The sequence below is a fragment of the Nycticebus coucang genome, chromosome 21 (assembly GCF_027406575.1).
Source record: "Nycticebus coucang isolate mNycCou1 chromosome 21, mNycCou1.pri, whole genome shotgun sequence".
NCBI lineage: Eukaryota > Metazoa > Chordata > Mammalia > Primates > Lorisidae > Nycticebus > Nycticebus coucang.
Window position 1 is genome coordinate 61,481,032 of NC_069800.1, and position 16,419 is coordinate 61,497,450.

The following is a 16,419-nucleotide window of genomic DNA, read 5'->3' on the forward strand; positions in this document are numbered from 1 at the left end:
GCCACAGATACTGCAAATTTTTATCAGTAAAATCTGGCAATGTTATTTAGAAGACACTAAGAGGCTCAAGAGAAAAATCCTAGGGGTGCCAACCCTGGTTCCATCCCCAGTGAAATGCTTTGGTCCCTTAGACCCCTGCAGAGAAGGCTATGAAGACACAAGCCCTATCCCTGCCCCCAGAGCTTCCCACCAGGATTTCAGATGCTCACCTTTAAACGTGAACAGACAGCCAAGATCACCCCACAGAAAAAGGAGCTCAGAGGCTGCAGGGACAATGCAAAGAGCAGAAAAGACAGACGGGCTCCGAGCCTCCTGCTGTCTCCCCAGTTTTCCATTTCAGTGGAGTCCCCAGCCCTGCCTATGTCTGGCTTCTGGGATATAGTCCTGTCTCTGCTCAGGGAACCCTCTGGGTGCGTAGGTGCTATGAAGGTGTTTCCTTCCCTTGCAGCTGAAGGGTTCTGCAAGAACCAGCAACTCCCAACCAGGATGTGCTTGCCTGGCCCCTCATCTTCCGCAGCTTGGAGAAAGATGCTCCCCTGGGCAACAGTCGACTCAGGGTCTCTGCCAAGTGACCGTGGCAGCTGCAGCCTCCTTGTGCGCCAGGAGCCGGGGTCCTGTCCAAAGGCTCCATCTGAGGTTGGCCTGGGTCCTGACGGCCCTCTCGGCTGGCAGAGAATGGAGCCAGTTGGCTCTGGTTCTGAGGTGGGCGCCATGAGCCCACACTTGGCTAGAGCTCTGCACCGATGGCCTCTGCTCCTTGCTTTGCTGAGCCCGGTAGGGCACATGCTTTTCCGCTTCTCTCCCTGCCTCCCTGTCTAGAGCCTCGGAGAGGGGCAGCCGTCTTGCTGAGCACAACGGTCTTCAAACATTCGTGCAATCCAATGGCATTCATCGGGAATTTTCCTCTCTGCCTGCACAAATGGGGACTTTTCTTTCTTCTTTTGTCATTAGTATAGATTTATCCTATTAAGTTCTAAATGCTAATATTGATAGTTTTATTAATTAATCAAAAAGAATGATGAGGTCATTTTAATAGTATGAACATTTCCAATAGGAGTTTGGAGATAGTGTGATCAACTAATTTATTGTCATCCTCAGGACATCCTCCTTGAGAGTGAAATGATGCATTTCCCAGTGATGCTGAGACAACAGGACTCAGCAGGGACTATCCCGTGCAGACTGGGGTAGATGATGTGCTCAGACCTTACCAACCCATTTATTTCTGAATTTCTTTTGATGATGGTAACAAGGGAGGGAATCTGAGTCACATGCTGAGTACAAGTAGCTACACATGGCAACAGGCTTTTGTTTTCATTTTTAGCTGGATTTACGACAATGGTTCTCAGTCCTGACTCACTTAGGGCAGGGGCTGGCACACTCCAAAATCCAGCTGTAGCCTGTTTGTATAAATAAAGTTTTATTGGGACACAGCCCTGTCTGCTCATTTCCCTTTGTTTGTGGCTGTTTTTTTGCAGTGTGGGCAGAGCTGACTGGCTGCAGAGACAGTGAGGTTTTGCTCCCACTCAGTATCTGACCCCGTGTAGGAGAAGTTGGCTCTTCCTCAACCTGGGGAATATAAAGAAATCCCAACATTCCACCCCCAAGAGACTCTGATTTAATGGCTGGGGGGATGGTTTGCACACCACTGGAGTTTGAAGAGTGCCTCAGGTGATTCCACAGTGTGGTCAGTGCCGAGAACTAGGAAAATAAAACCAAGGTAGGAAGAGAGGCTTAGTCTCTGCCCTCACCCATTCATTCTTTCTTACCAGGTAGCCCACTGGTGGTTACCATTGTTTTATCTTTTATTTTTATTATTATTTTTTTTGAGACAGAGTCTCACTATGTTGCCCTCAGTAGAGTGCTGTGGTGTCACAGATCACAGCAACCTCAAACTCTTGGGCTTAAGCAATTCTCTTGCCTCAGCCTCCCAAGTAGCTGGAACTACAGGTGCCCACCACAATACCTGGCTATTTTTTGTTGAAGTTGTCATTGTTGTTTAGCTGGCCCAGGGCGGTTTCGAACCCACCAGCCTTGGTGTATGAGGCTGGCGCTATAACCACTGTGCTATGGGTGCCAAGTCTATTTTTTATTTTTTGAGACAGAGTCTCACTCTGTTGTCCTGGGTAGAGTCCTGTGGCAGCATAGCTCTCTCAAACCCTCTTGGGCTCAAATGATCTTGCCTCAGCCTCCCTAATAGCTGGGACTACAGGTGCCCTGACCAGTGCCTGGCTAGTTTTTCTATTTTTAGTGGAGACGGGGGTGGGGGTCTCACTCTTGCTCATGCTGGTCTAGAACTCCTGAGCTACCTGCCTTGAGGTAGGCGTGAGGATTACAGACAAGTGGCCCGCTATCTCCAGCAGTTTAAATCTGGGAGAGGACACATGTGTTTTTACTTTCTGTTACACTTTGAAATGGTTTTAAGATTTACTTTAAAATGTAATGTGAAGGCTTGGGGTAGGCTTCTTATGGGTGCGGTCCCCCCACAGCCCTCTGGAGGCTGGATTCTGCCTTCCTCTTCACAGATGACAAAATAGAGGCTCCGTGGGGCAAGGAACTTGCTCCAGGTGGCATAAATCCCTGATGGCAACACCAGGCTGATTCCTTCCAAGGCTAGTGCTTAGCTGCTGGGGAGGGTTTCTGCCTTACCATCTTCCTCCATGAGAGGACGGTCAGAGAGGATGGTGACCTGCAGCAACAGTGGCATCCATCAGGCAGTGCTGGTGGGGACCCACTAGCCACGGAGCTGGGTGGGGTCCCGCCCTCACAGCCACCCACCAAGGGAGCCAGACACTGCAAGGATGGCGCTGAGTGCCTGGAGAGGAGAGGCCTGGCATGCTTCTGATCTCATCTGGGGGGGTCATAGGGGCTGTCGGGGAAGGGGCAGCCTGTCCCAGGTGTGTGGAAGAAAATTCCAGGCGGGGGAATAGTGTGTGTGAGGGCCCAGCTGGGGAGAGCAGTGCTAGGAAGAAGCCCCAGGTAAAGCAGAGAGGGCGGAAGTGGGAGGGTGGTTCAGTGCCACCCCCAGGGGGTTAAATGAGACTGGTGAGTCAAGATTCCAAGAAAATGAATGGCCCTTCTGCCAGAATTCTAGGCAGCTCCACATTCCAAGCCAGCCCACTGCTTCCTCTAACAGCCGCTGTTCCCATCCCTAGTGGGGGGAGGCAGGGGCTGGCCACTGGCTGGGATACTGCAGGTGAGAGGTCAGGCTGCAGGTGGCCCTCTGGGTCAGAGGGCAGAGTAGGGGTGTGGGGGCAGTCCAGGACATTGGAGACCATCAGGCCCAGGGTTCCCAGCACTGCAATGGTTACCCTGTCTGCATTTGTGTCATTGTGCAGGAAGTTTAGTGGGGAGTTTTCTCAGGAACCGCAGCTGTGAGGGAGGGCTGGTCTCAACCCATCCCCTGTCGGGGATCTGAGCTGGGTGAGGCCTTCAGAGATGTCCTGAATCTAGGCAAGGACTGTGTCTACCAGTCACTTGATACAAGCTGCCCCCCAGGGAAAGGGCCATGGGATCAGAAAAGGCTTCCTTCTGAGGCGGAGGGCAACTCCTGGGCAGAGCTGGGATGTGTGCTGCCAGCACCTCCCCTCCAGCAGCTGGAGGAAGCGGGTGCCTTGCTGGATCTTAGAGGGCAGATCTGAAACCACAGCAGCTACCACTGCAGCTGTGTGACCTTGAGCTCACTGCCTAACCTCTCTGAGCTTCTTTTGTGCAAAATGGAGTTAATGAGCTGCTGGGAGGATTGAAGATATTGTATGTAAAGCACCTGGGCCCAGTCCTGGGCCTCAGAAAGCACCTGAGGAATGTTTGCTTAGTTGAAAAGATAAAGGAAAAGGTTGCTTCATAATCTGAATGAGTCTGATAAACTTCCTTTCCGGTGGAAAAATTGTGGACCTCGGAGTCAGGAGACTGTGGTCTATTCTAGCAGTAATTGGTAGTGTGACCACAGGACAGCCTGTAGTTCTCAAATGTAACTCTTTGGGATTTAATTTCTCTATCTCATAAGCAGGGATAACACCCATGTTACCTCCTCCCAGGCCATCTCCTCCTGGGAGTGTTGAGAAACCAGTCGAGATCATGAGATAGGGAGGCAAAAGCTTTGAAAGGGAAAAGGTGTCATCAGTTGCCACAGGTGGGGTGGGTGTGGCAGCAGGTGAGACCGGGAGGAGCCCCACGTGAGCCGGAGTGCTGTCTGTGCAGCGCTGTACCCTGATAGGCACGCATGCACGCACGCATGTGTCCCCGAGCCACGCACCCACTCGTGGGGCTGCCTGTGCTGCAGCTGAGGCCCCAGCTTCCCTCCCTGCCAGTGAGCCCACCATGGAGGGCTGAGAACCCTGGTTGCCAAGAAGCAGCCCAGGCTGGGGGCCACGTGCCTGTGTGCAGGTCAGGCTGGCAAAGCCATCTGTCCACTGCTTGTCTCAGGCCACATGTCGGGCTGAAGAGGCAGAGCCAGAGGAAACGAGCCCCTCTAGAAACTGGGGTCCTCTGGAGAGCAAACAAGCAAGCATAACAAGTTCAACTGTTCATTTAAGTCATCTGTCACAGAGAACTTGGAATTGCACGCAGGACTTAATGGTGTTCAGGGTGAGCAGCGGCACTGGAATGCTTTCTATTTTTATCCCTTTGGTCCCACTCATTTTTCTACTGTCAGCATGTATTAGCTTTGAGTGATCATTGGGATCATAAATGGGGTGGGGTGACGACATCTGTGGAGGCCGTTTTTCCAGCATCCTTCCCCCTTACTGGCCCTCCTGTACTCCAGTGGTTTTGGTGGGGTAGTGGATCGTGGGAGTTTGGACCTGGGCTGCAAGGGTGGGCATGTGGGCCAGGCCTGGCCCGGTGAACCATAGCTCCCATCTCCAAGCCCATGGTCATTGTCACATAGGTCAGGCTGGGCCAGTCGGATTCTTCCTCGGGCTGGGCACAGTGGTGCATGCCCATAATCCTACTACTCAGGGAGGCTGAGGCAAGAGGATTGCTCAAGGTCAGGAGTTTGAGACCAGCCTGAACAAGACTAAGACCCTTGTCTCTACAAAATATAGAAAAATTAGTCAGGCGTGGTAGCATACTCTGTAGTCCCGTCCACTTAGCAGGCTGAGGCAGGAGGATTGCTGGAGCCCAGGAGTCTGAGGTTGCAGTGACACCACCACTCGGGGATGACAGAGCAAGACTCTGTCTCAAAAAAACATCAAAAACCACAATCTTTGTCATCTACCTGTGACAGGCAGATACTGGGAAGACAAGCTCTCCCCTTCCTCTGAAATCTTAGTGTTGTCTTTGGACACATTCTCTCTCCCCTCACCTCATGGAAGAAGCCCCTCTGCAGTGGGAGGGGCTGACACCCGAGAAGGGGGTGGAGGGAAATCCCTTTGAGTGTAAGACATACAATTCTTTATTTTATGTACAACTCTGATGGTTACTTTTGTGCGTCAACTCAACTGGGGTAAGGGCTGCCCACATAGCCAGTAAAACATTATTTCTGGGAGTGTCTGTGGGGGTAGTTTTTGGAATAAATTAGCCTGTGAGTCAGCTGACTGAATAAGGCTGCCTTGCTCTTGCTGGTGTGGCTGGGCCCCATCCAGTCCAGCGAGGACCTAGAAAAAGTGCTATCTACCTCATTGTTGAATATCACTGAGTTCACCTCTGAAGTGCTCCACTTGGCCATCTGGGGACCATAGTGATATTAGCAATCAGGTCGATAACACTTTTTTTTTTTTTTGTAGTTTTTGGCCGGGGCTGGGTTTGAACCCATCACCTCTGGGATACTCCTTTGAGCCATAGGCGCCACCCCCGATAACACTTTTTTAAGGATGAATTCAGGAACTTAATTGTCATATCTCTATATAACCTATTGGTTTTGTTTCTCTGGAGAAGCCTGATGAGTACAACACCTAAGAAAGAAAAAAAGTCTGCCAGTGAAGCCTAACATATCTCTCTGTCAGTCACATTCTAATTTCAGAGATAACAAAGAGCCTGACACTGGGATATGTTCAAAGAAACATATCTTTAGGCCATTCTGTCATTGTGTGGACATGACAGGGTGTGCTCACACAGGCCTAGGTGGCGCAGCCCACTGCTCACCTGGGCCATGTGGTGTGCACCACAGCCTGTTGGCCTGAGGCGATAAGCCTGGCCAGCATGTGACTGTACTGAATGCTGCAGGCCACACAATGGTAAGTGCTTGTATATCTAAGCTCATCAATTATAGGAAAAATTCTAGAAACTGTGTCACACCAATAGCACGGTACCTACTCGGGCACATAAAATCAATTCAGAATTTTTGGAGTTTCTAGGTCAGTGGTTCTTTTTTTTTTTTTTACAGTTTTTGGCTGGGGCCAGGTTTGAACCCACCACCTCTGATATATGGGGCCAGCACCCTATTCCTTGAGCCACAGGCACCTCTCCAGGTCAGTAGTTCTTAAACTTCTTGGTTTTAATGACTACTTTATATTTATTTGTTATTGCACATTATTGAAAATTTTTTTAAAGTTCTGTTTATGTGGGATGTAGTTATTTATGTTTACTGTTTTGGAAATTAAAATATAGACATACTTTTCTTTTCTTTTTTTGGAGTTTTTGGCCAGGGGTGGGTTTGACCCTGCTACCTCTGGCATAGGAGGTCGGCACCCTACCCCTTTGAGCCACAGGCACTGCCTGACATACTTTACTTTTCAATTTATTCAAAAGTAGCACTCATAAGCTATTACATGATAACATAAAATATATTTTAATGAAAAAGTAACTATATTTTCTGAAAAAGTTGTGAGCAGAGTGGCATTTTATTGTCTTGCAAATTCCTTTAATGTTTGGCTTAATAAACAAAAGATGGAATCTCAAAAAAAATAATGAACTCAGCTAAATGTAGAAAAGTTACCGTAAAAATACAGTATATATCCTATGTACTCAATCTTGATATGAGGACAATTAATGACAATTAAGGTTATGGAGGGGGAAGCAGAAAGAGGGAAGGAGGGAGGGGGGTGGGGCCTTGGTGTGTGTCACACTTTATGGGGGCAAGGCATGATTGCAAGAGGGACTTTACCTAACAATTGCAATCAGTGTAACTGGCTTATTGTACCCTCAATGAATCCCCAACAATAAAAAAAAAAAAAAAATACAGTATATGAGGGGCAGTGCCTGTGGCTCAGTGAGTAGGGCGCCGGCCCCATATGCCGAGGGTGGCGGGTTCAAACCCAGCCCCAGCCAAACTGCAACAACAAAAAAAAATAGCCGGGCGTTGTGGTGGGCGCCTGTAGTCCCAGGTACTCGGGAGGCTGAGGCAAGAGAATCACGTAAGCCCAAGAGTTAGAGGTTGCTGTGAGCCGTGTGACGCCATGGCATTCTACCAAGGGCGGTACAGTAAGACTCTGTCTCTACAAAAAAAAAAAAAAAAAAGTACAGTATATGAGATTTATTTATTTTATTATTTTATTTTGTTCATTTTGAGACAGAGTCTCACTCTGTGCTTTACGCAGAGTAGTGTGGCATCCTAGCTCACAGCAACCTCAAATTCTTTTTTTTGAGACAGAGTCTTACATTGTCACCCTGGGTAGAGCGCCATAGAGACACAGCTCACAGCAACCTTAAACTCCTGGGCTCAAATGATTTTCTTGGCTCAGCATCCCTAGTAGCTGGGACTATGGGCACCTGCCACAACACCTGGTTATTTTTAGAGATGGGATCTTGCTCTTGCTCAGTGTGGTCTTGAACTTGTAAGCTCAAGCAATCCACCTGCCTGGGCCTCCTAGAGTGCTAGGATTATAGGCATGAGCCACCGTGCCTGGCTCAATCTCAAATTCTTGAGCTCAGGCTATCCCCATGCCTCAGCCTTCTGAGTAACTGGGACTACAGCTGCTCACCAGAATGCCTGGCTAGTTTTTCTATTTTTGGTAGAGATGGGGATCTTACTTTCTGTTCAGGCTGGTCTCGAACTCCTGAGCTCAGATGATCCACCCTCCTTGGCTTCCCAGAGTGCTAGGATTACAGGGTATGAGCCTATCATTTTTATTGCTGATGAACATTGGTATTGTTTACAGTTTGGGACTTTGATGTATAAAACTGCCTGAATCTTTCTGTATATACTGTTTGGTGGACACAAATGCTCATTTGTGGAATTGTGGAATTTTTGGTTCAAAAGGTATTCATGTGCCTCACTTTAGCAGGTACAGACAAGCATCTTTTCAAAGAGGATGTATTGGGTGGTGCCTGTGGTTCAATGGAGTAGGGCGCCAGCCCCATATGCTGGAGGTGGTGGGTTCAAACCCAGCCCCAGCCAAAAACTGCAAAAAAAAAAACAAAAAAAAAAAAACAAAGAGGATGTATCTGTGTACCCTTCCCAGCAGTCATGAGCATTCCAGTTGCTCCATCCTCGTGTGTACTGGACACCGTCAGTTCTTTCAGTTCAGCTATTCTGGTGAGTGTGGGTTGTATCTTATTGTGGTTTTGATTAAGCCTTTATTTAAAAAAAAAATTCTGTTGGAGGAGGCCAAAAACAGACTCACATCTCACTTGGGAGGTTTCTTTATGAGGACGACTTCATGCTTCAGTTTTCGGAGAGAAGGAAGCTGCTATTTACCTTGTAACACTCTCTGCCAGGCACTGTGCTAAGAGCTTCACAGATTCTTAAAAGATATGGATGACCCTGGGGATAGTCTAGGCAGACATGCAATACTTCCAATCCTGAAAGATCTGAGCATGAAAATGAGACATCAGGTCTTCACCCCCAGGGAACTGATTCAACAATTGCTCCTGTAAAAGGCCCAGTGTGAATGTGACAGATGTCTCTGCAGAGAGAGAGCTGCTTTCAGTGGGAGCCGCTGTAGGAATCAGCTGGGCCTTGAGTGCAGTTCAGTGTCCCATTTGTCTCTGCATTGAGAGGGACCACTGGTGGCAGGATCAGGAGCTAATGCTTTCCCTGTGGCATCCACAAAGCCTGGTAGAGATGGCTGCTTCAGCCCTGTGGAATCAGGGCCTGCTGGAGTTCTGGATTTCAGAAGCCACTAAAGTTTTTTTTCCACTAACTTTTTTGGTGAAGGTTATTTTGCATTATAAAGAATTTTTTTAAGGAGTCCAGTCTTATTGGAGAAGACATTTGAATACTAAAGAGCAGGTAGGCAATCCCAAAATATAAGCTGATCTGGGCCAAGTGTGGTGGTTCATGCCTGTAATCCCAGCACTTGGGAGGCCAAGGCAGGTGGATTACTTGAGTTCACTTGAAACCAACCCGTCTCTAAAAATAGCGGGGCATTGTGGAAGGGCCCTGTAGTCCCAGCTAGTCGGGACTACTTGGGAAGCTGAGGCAAGAGGATCACTTGAGCCCAAGAGTTTGAGTTTGCTGTGAACTATGACGTCATGTGGCACTTTCCCCAGGGCAACAAAGTGAGACTCTGCCTCAAAAATAAATAAATAAATAAATAAATAAATACTGATCTGTAAGTTTTAACTTTGTCTATTGAAAAAGTCAAATTTTTAGTCCCAGCTACTCGGGAGGCTGAGGCAAGAGAATCGCTTAAGCCCAGGAGTTGGAGGTTGCTGTGAGCTGGGTGAGGCCACGGCACTCTACCGAGGGCCATAAAGTGAGACTCTGTCTCTACAAAAAAAAAAAAAAAAAGAAAAAGTCAAATTTTGTTTCTGCTATTTTCATTTTGCTGTAAACTAGCCGAACATTTGCCACATACTAGATTTTGTGAACCCCTAGGGTATCTATACAAAATTACATGGGGTCCCCAGGTTATAGATGAAATACGTTCTCAAGAATGAGTTTAGGTTGGATTTGTATGTAACTTGGACCCTTGATGAATAGCACATATGTGGTAGTAATAACAATATTGAAAGTATAGCAGCTCATACATGGTCATAGTACAATGTAATGCTGTTATAATAAACACCCCTGTACTGTAATGCAAAATTACAAAAACTACTGTACTCTATCTCTTAATTCAAACAAACAGAACATACAAACAAACTTTTACAAAAAGTTTAGATAGGAGACAGGAGACATTTCAAAGATTATTAAAGGCTAACCCTCACCTAATGTTGCATCAACATCTTGCTTACTGGAAGGGGCATTTTTCATGCAAAAAGGGAGGCTGACATTAATCAGAAGACGATGATGGGGTGGGTGCTGGAGAGGAGGGAGTGTGTCCTGGACAATCAGGATTGAATTCTGTTGCTGGAGGAGAGGAGCTTACCACTGAGGTCAGTTTCTTCAAAAAGATATCTAGGGTTGTTTGCTCATCCGTTTTCTTTTCTTCCTTATAAATGGCCTAGGAGCAGCTGATGTTCTCAGGAACTGCTCAGTAAACCCTGGTAAATGGTTCTATGTTAGGATCTTTTTTTTTTTTTGAGACAGAGTCTCACTTTGTCGCCTTTGGTAGAGTGCTGTGGTGTTACAGCTCACAGCAACCTCAAACTGTTGGGCTCAAGTGATTCTCTTGCCTCAGTCTCCCATGCAGCTGGGACTACAGGCGCCCACCACAATGCCCGGCTATTTTTTGGTTATAGTTGTCATTGTTGTTTGGCAGGCCCAGGCTGAATTTGAACCCGCCAGCTCTGGTGTAGGTGGCTGGCGCCCTAGCCGCTTAGCTATAGGTACCGAGCCCGATGTTAGGATCTTGCTGCTCAAGCTTAGCACATCCTGCTTTGATGAACCAAAAGGCTGCAGCTCATTCTTTTGTTGTGAACTTTCTTGGCTCTGGATCTTCTGATTCTTCCTGTTCTTATGTTTCTATCAGCTGCTTGGCTAGCTACGAGACCAGCCACTAGCACAGATGTAGATAACAAACTGCCTATCCCACATGAGTTTGTTGACAGGCATGGAAGAAACTGATTCCTGAATTACTAATTTAATTATTTGAATATAAGTTATTCTTATGGGGAGCCTTGGGAGCCTGTTGGTAAGTATGAAACATGGTAAGTCAGGTCAGCTGTAACCTGGTGGTTGCCTACACAGATTTGGTACCAAACTTAGGATCACAAACCTGGTACCTAGGCCTGTGTGACCTTGACAAAGTCACTTACGTACCTTTCCAAGATCCAGTTTCTGGGTAAAGACTCAGAATGTTATCTGTGGGAAGCATGTGGCAAACCCTCCCCCACGGTAGGGGTTCCATTAAGTGGTCCTCAAATGAATTTCTCTTGTATTTCAGGTCCATGATCCTTTAGTCACAAATGCAAAATCTAAAAATCTATGAAAGCAAAAAGTTTTTTTTTATGTTTGATGCAAATCCATTTGGCAGCAAAACTTGAAACGAGGCTATTTTGTGATCTTTAGCCCAACTGGCACAGGTATTCATCTGGTCTACTTTGGAATTATTAGCATATTTGATACCGGAGTGTTTCCCCAGACCTCACAGGGGTGTTATGCGTTGTCTAGCATATACAATGTGTTCCAATCTGGAATATTCCGACTATATATATATACACACACATATACATATATATATATATACACATATATATGCATACATATATATGTTTCGAGTAATAGAAGCAAAATTCACATTCACTTAGAAAACGATATATTATCTTATGGGCTTGAAAAAAAGGTTATTTTTGTCTTCAGGTGCAGCTGGATCAGGACTCAAGCAGTATCTGTCTCTCTCCTTACTCAGCTCTAAGTATTTCTGCTTTTCTTTGAGTGTTGGCTTCATTCCTCCTCTTGCCTCTAAAAGGGTCTCTACATCCTGAGAAAGAAGATTCTCTGCAGCTCTCAATTCAGAAGCAACAGAGACCCTTCCTCTCCTGGCAGCATAAATCAAACTTCAGTGAGGATTCTGATTGGCCCTTTGTGAGGCACGTGCCCACCCTCTGCACCAATCAGTATGGAGAGGGAATGGAGGGATGTAATTGGCTTAGTCTGGGTCACGTGCCTACTCTTGCACCCTGCTTAGGTGGGAGGAGCCAAAGCAGCATAGGCCCGCCCCATCAATTATAAACTAGCCCTGTGCAATCCATTCATTCAGCATTCCTGGCTTTAGGGAAGTCCAGACCAAGCCAAGGATGCCTTGGAGAGGGGTGAGCCTCCTGTTCCTCTAAACCTCTCCTTCGCTCAGGGCCACACTGCTCCCTGTCATGTCTGAATGTCTCTTGATGGCTTCACCTCTTCTCCAATCAGAATGCACGCAGGCCTCTCATTTTTTTTTTTTTTTCTGTCCTGGCTGTGACTGGAAGAGCACATGCAGTTCCCTCTGCTGGAGGGTTCTCACTGCCTTTCACCCGGCAAAGGGGATTGTCAGCTTAAAGGGCAAATTCCCACCCAATCCCTGCCCTTCTTTTCTTCATTGTTAGTCTCCTTTTGTGATTATATATTAACTGTGTCTGTGTAAAAGCCGTCTGCGTGGCTGGACTGTCACGATTTAAAGTCAAGTTCATGTTTGTATCACTCACACTGAATCTCCTAAGTGCCAGACACATAGTGGGTACCAAAAAACATTTTTTGAATAAATAAGAAGGTAAAACTTGAACTTGAACCTTGCCCATCCGACCTGGGGCTCATACTATTAAATATTGGTCCTCCCTCAGTGTCTTCAGATCCAAATGAGGATGCATGAGTCTGTCTTCTTCTAGAGTGTTCTAGAGCACTTTTTTCCTTTCTTTTTTACATCTATTTCACAAAACTCCCCCTGCAAGGGCCAGACTCCCACGAGTCCTCAGCAGCCTCAGTGGCTTGTGTCTGCAGCTCCACAGACATCCTTTTAGTCTCACTCACCGCTGGTTGGAACACAGTGTCACCTGGATAATTTCCAGGGCTGGCAGCCTCCTGGCAGATGTGTAGATTTGTGTATATTCCAGAGCTTCTTCTGACCTTCTCGGAGGACAGTCTCAATCCCAGGCACTACATAGCGCTTTCCCCTGAAGTACTCCCACTGGAGTGAGCACGGGACATATCTTGCTAGGTCTTCCTTGAACCGCCCTGCCATCCTTTTGGGAAACTGCTCTGTGATTCTGGTAGGAGTAACCAGTCACAGTATTTATTCTCTGTTTGAACCTCCTAACTGTGGTCAGGGGACCAAGCTGCACCAGTTGCCGTGGCCAATGTGGTTGGTCCAGGCCCAAGCTAAGCCAATCAGCGTCTTTCCCTGGGATTTCCTCATCTCTGGCCATGATGCCATAGGCCTATAAGCAGGACCTAGTTTGGCCATGTTTCTAGCCTCAGGGAGTCCGTCATTCTGAGTGACCAAACTGACTCACCAAGGCAGCAGAGACAACAGAAGGCCCTTCGAAGAGCATGACCCTTTTTCTCCCCTTGGTGCCAGCCACTCTGCACACATTTTCCCCTGAGTGCCCACCAGCATTAGTTTCCTCTTTTGTAAAATGGAGATGGTAAAGCTCTGGGAGGTTAAGTTGCCTGTCTAAGATTTCAACATGACAGAGCCAAGGTCCTGACACGGTGAAGTGCGCCCACAAGCCCTGTGGCCTCTGTGCTGGCTGGTGGGATGGCACCTGCCACCCCTCTTGGGGAGTCCCCTGCTCTAGACGTTGTTCTCGCCCAGGAGGACTGAGGCCATCCTTTGTGCAGCTTGTTTAGCTCAGTGGGTGCGGGTGGGCTCAGACCTGGCTGCGCATGGGGTGAACAATGGACCCAGTGCCAAGGTCTCTGAAGCCCTTCCTCCCTCCCTTAGGGAAGATGCATTCAGGACCACAGTGGAAGCTACTATTGTGAATACCTGTGGAACAAAGGGCTGCCTTCATGAAAGAGAAAGTCCCTTTGCCCAACACCAAGCCAAAAGCACCAGTTAAACAAATAGCTGCAAAACACACCCATTCCAAGGAGGTATTTAAAAAAAAAAAAAAAAAACCCTACAACACTCACTTGGTTAGCCACATCTCTGGGAGGCTGGGGCAGAGCTGGAAACAGCCAGGGAATGGCTGGTGAGGCTCTCAGAGTTGGAGTGCAACAGCTCCCGGCTCCATCGGCCAGAACGAGGGATGGCGTGTGCTCACGAGGGGGCTTGCTGAACCAGAAGTAGTGCTGGGGGGCTCTCAGGATGGCAGGAAAATCCCTGTGCGCCAAATTTTCAGCAACATCAGGATGTGGAGAGAGCCCAGCTCACCACATCCCCTTGGCTAACTATGAGAAGAAACGCACCAGCTTTCAACACGGCTCTTGTTCTCTGTCAATGGGTTCCATTGTAGGCATGAATTCTCTGGCTCTAAGACTTGGTTCTGTGCCCTGGCCAGAATCTCCACCAAGGAACCAAGAAACCTGGGCTCATCCACTCCCTTCCTCAGGGTTGTGAAGCATCCCCAAAGGCTGGCCACAGAGCTTCACCACAGGAAGTTTCCTTCTGCTCCCCAACAGAGGACAGAGGCAGGGAGGACAGAGAGCAGGGGAAACACTCACCCATCTTCCCTGGGGCACTAGAGCCTTTGAGATTTTCCCCATTGGCCACACCTCTCTGCTTTCCACCCCATGTTCCCCGTTCAAGTCTGGTTCAGAGACTGGCAAATTGCTACTCCTTGTGACCCACCCACTTGTTCTTCTAAATAAAGTTTTATTGGAACACAGCCAATACATAAAGTGAATGGCCATGGCTGGAGCTGATGAGAGATGAGAATGATCCCTTCTTAAAGACACCACAGTTTCCTTCTACCTTGTACAAGTCTCAATCTTAATGGCCATTCACTTTATGTATTGTTTATCTCTGCTTTTCCCTATGATGCAGAGTAGTGATGACAGAGAGTGTATGGTTCAGAAACCTAGAATACTATCTAGTCTTTTAAGGAAAAACTTTGCCCTGCCATGACTCTAGGTCCAAGAGGAGCCATACTGACTTTAACTTTAGGCATCTCTATTCTTAAACTCAATGGACTGATTCATTCATTAGACAGATAGTTCCTGAGCATCTAGTGTACATCAAGCTCTAAGCTGGGTGTTCAGGATACAGAGACAGATAAGGCAGATTTTTGCCACCCTCAAGGAAGCAGAGCAGGTGGGTGCTGTATAAGCAGCTCACTTGTTTTTTACAATTGTGCTGAGTATTGCAGAGGAGAGGGTGTTGCAGAGGAGAGGGTGTGCTTTGTGGACCCAATCTAAGGGTCAGGGACCCAATCTAGTGGGAATAATATGCTGGGTTGGATCTCGGTGATGAGTAGGTATTAGCCAGGCCCACAGGCTGGAGGAGAGAGAGGGTACAGACTTTTCCAGACAGAAGGTCAAGCTTGGGCAAGGCAGGACATGGCATGGCTCCCTCTAGGAACAGTGAGGGTCTGGAGGGAGATGGGAATGCTGGGCCTCCAGAGATGGGCCATCACTCTGCCATGGCTGGATCTGATGAGAGATGAGAATGATCTCTTCTTAAAGACACAACAGTTTCCTTCTACCTTGTACAAGTCTCAATCTTAACTCATATCAACATATAGGTTCTTTTAAAATGTTATCTCCCAATTTGGTAGCCACTAACCATGAGTGGTCATTGAAATCTGAATTTAAAATAAACTTTAAAATGTTCAGGTCCTTGCTCACACCAGCCCTATTGCAAGTGACTATCTGATTGGACAGTGCAGATGTGGGACATTTCCAGCATCACAGAAAATTTCACTGGCAGCATAGCCTCAGGAAGGGTCCCTGCCCTGTCCTTCATCAAAAAGCCACCATGTGGGGCAGTGCCTGTGGCTCAGTGAGTAGGGCACTGCGGCCCCATATACCGAGGGTGGCAAGTTTGAACCCGGCCCCGGCCAAACTGCAAAGAAATAGCCGGGTGTTGTTGCGGGCGCCTATAGTCCCAGCTATTCAGGAGGCTGAGTCAAGAGAATTGCCTAAGCCCAAGAGTTGGGGGATTGCTGTGAGCTGTGATGCCGCAGCACCCTACTGAGGTTGATAAAGTGAGACTCTGTCTCTTAAAAAAAAAAAAAAAAGCCACCATCTGGGGACTTGCCTTCAACTGAAAAAATTGGTCTGGGGCTTTAAGATCTGGCATCTTTTGCCCACAAGCTGTGGGATCTTGGGTATGTTATTTAATTTCTTTGAGCCTCTACTTTGACATCTGCAATACAGGCCCAGGGCAGCACTTGGTATGTTGTAGATAGGGCTTCCTGAATGGCAGCTGTAATAATTTCAACTTTTACAGTGGAGTGAAAAAGCAGTGGCCCCAAGGATCCCTATTAAGGTGAAAACTGGCTTTATGAGAACTTGCTATGCTAAGCTTTTGGGGAGGTCTCAGGGATGGGCTGCTGGGTCTGCACGGGAAAGTAGGACCCTGTGTCTGAGATGAATTGGGAGGAGGCTTAGAATTAGCACAAGGTGGGGAGCATGGGCATGGAATGGTTGTCTAGTGTTGCTGAAGGTCTTTCTGGGACAAGGATTTCTAAATATTAGTTAGAAGCTCTTTGTAGGTTGAGCTGTGAGCCAGTGCCCGAAGCCCACCTCCCCCTCAACCCAGCCCCTAACTCCTGCTTCCTCATGTCCATCTTAGGAGA